Source organism: Miscanthus floridulus, chromosome 13 (genome assembly GCF_019320115.1).
Source record: "Miscanthus floridulus cultivar M001 chromosome 13, ASM1932011v1, whole genome shotgun sequence".
Classification (NCBI taxonomy): domain Eukaryota; kingdom Viridiplantae; phylum Streptophyta; class Magnoliopsida; order Poales; family Poaceae; genus Miscanthus; species Miscanthus floridulus.
The window spans coordinates 85,157,717-85,160,250 of record NC_089592.1 but is presented as its reverse complement, the minus strand read 5'-3'; the positions used below and the strand labels follow the sequence as shown (position 1 = coordinate 85,160,250).

Sequence of the window (2,534 nt, the reverse complement as noted above, 5' to 3'; positions counted from 1 at the left end):
CACTGAATAAATTCCTTCTTCGTAGAATCTGGCCACCACCCATACTTCCATCCTGGGTCTTGAGATCGAGGCCTTCCTCTTGGGATCTTTAGCCTGCTGAGCAAGTTCTGGAGACAGTGCTGCTATAGCCTTTTCTACAAGGGCTGAAACATCTGGAGCAGCTGAGGATGCTGAACCAGCACCTGATGCAACTTATGAGCTTGCACCAGCACCTCCTTTAGGATTAGACTTCCATTGCAAGCTGCCGCCTTCGATTTTCATCTACGCAGTTCAGCAAAGAGCCAAAGAAACAAAACATTAAGATTTGAGCATAGTGTAGAGAAAAGGAGATAACAGAAATGACAGAACAAAGCCGATTTAATGACTCACCTTCAGAGGAGCTCATCTTCGTGCTCCCTGGACCTGCAGCCTGCAAGTGGGGAAGAGAATAGGCGACCCTGCAGCAGAAGGGAGGGAGGAAGCAACAAGCAGCAGGGAAGATCCACAGATGGGCTGTTTGGATTGGAACTGGAAGGGAGGGAGGAGGGAGTGAGATGCACGCAGCAAGGAAGAGATGGAGCTCAGTTGCACACCACCGCGGGAGTGAGGAGTACTGAGGACTAAGGAGAGAAAAAGTGGGGGTGAGGTATATAAGAGAAACCCTAATGGGCCTGGCCCCAAATAAATATAGCCCAGTAAACTAAAGTAGCCTATCTGTCTATTTAGTGTTGGTCGGCAAAGAGACCTAATTGGACGATTAATCGCGAGTAATTGACGATTAATCGGACGATCAGGTTTCTGATCGCTCTGATCGAATCGGAGGGCCTAATCAAGTGCTAAGTACCGATAAGAACGATTAATCACGATTAATCGGACGATCAGAAAACATTGGCCTCTGGTGATCAGCAATGGAGGGTGACAACAACCTGGGAGCGCAGCAACCTTTCTTCAAATTTGCCATTCCAAGGAAAGCTTTATGTGTTGCTGCGAGCTGAAAACAGTTAGAGATGAGCATGAGGTCATACAAATCGACCCACCCTAGCAGGAAGGTACGGACACTGGCTGGTTGCAAAATTTAAATGGCCAACTAGCGACACAAGCTATCTATCGTATTACTACCATCTAGGTCTTGTTTAGATCACCTCCAAATTCCAAGTTTTTTACTCTCTCTCCATCACATCAATTTTTAGCTGTTTGCATGGAGCATTAAATGTAGGTAAAAAAAATAACTAATTGCACAATTTAGTTGGAAATCACGAGATGAATCTTTTGAGCCTAGTTGGTCCACGATTGGACAATATTTACCAAATAAAACGAAAGTGCTACTATTCATCGGGTTGAAAATATTTGCAATCTAAACGTGGCCCTAGTAGAATGCAACTCAGAGATTTTGGTGATTGGCACAAAATGGCATGCGGTTTGCTATTCAGTTTACAGGCTAGCTGATCTTATGCTGGGAAGGACTGTCCCTCTGACATCCATAGATGGCAATGCACTCTTCATTGGTAGGAGGTCAGTCTGTGTCAGCTCTAAGGTGTTTCCTACCATTGTGCCTGACACCATTGTCATGCGCGAGTCCAAAATTTATCTTAGTCAATACCACCTCAGTAGTGGCACATTATCACAAGCAACAGATGGAGTAATCGCAGAAGAAAAAGATATTCCAGGTCCTTATAGCATCATGTGCCATATCATAACCTGCGGCTCTCCTCCATACTGGTTGGTGCCCTGGTTTTCGTTTTCAATCTTTGTTCAAGTAAATTGCGACTGTTCCTTTCACTTGAACATTTTATTTATGTTGCTATGCAAGCTCACTCCCTTCCCCTATCCTCTCTGCTGTAGGAACAAAGGGAAGATATTATGTAAGGAGATGGCGCCCAAATGGAGGGTGAAGAAAAAGTTTCGTTATGGGGTAAGTCTCACCTATAGTGCAATGATTATGTTGTATTTTATGCACCTTTAGCTTTTACTGCTGGGGTTGCCATATTTCACCAAATAATAAAAGCTTGCCGTTTTTTGCTGAAAGACACCGAAGAAACTTATCTTTGCTGCTGAACACAATAAACATGGTTTAATGTTCTCAATGGATTTTTTTAACATTTACTAGAGGACAATTAATCCTGCGTAGCAGCAAATATACAAAATGTTGTATTAGTGTCTAATAGCAAAGATTTGTTTTTTGGGTTCTTTTCAGCAAGAGTGACATGTTTTGAGTGTCCTATGGCAAAATTCTCCTCTACATAGCTTTGTGTGCCTTGTACAGCTTCTTTTATTTTATTAATATAAAAGCTTACAGTGGGGGCTTCCCCTGCTGTACTATTTTCAAAAAAAAAATCTCCTTTACAAAGGCTCACCACAGTTAATTAATTGCTTGGGTTTTATAAGTAGTAAAGTGACACAGAGCACAGTCTCAAATCAGCAGGGTAGCTGTAGATTTTGCTTTTAATTTGTATCATGTGGCAATATGTACTCATACGGCATACATTCTCTACTGGGGTTGGTAAACTGCTAAAAATTCTGTATTTACCAGTGGTGATTGCCTACTTTGTCAAAAA

The 2,534-nt window shown here is 42.4% G+C and overlaps 1 pseudogene; it reads left to right on the top strand.

The window, feature by feature from the left end:
* Window positions 1-360: 360 nt before the first annotated feature.
* LOC136500203 (uncharacterized) lies at window positions 361-2,182 on the top strand (annotated as a pseudogene).
* Window positions 2,183-2,534: the final 352 nt, after the last annotated feature.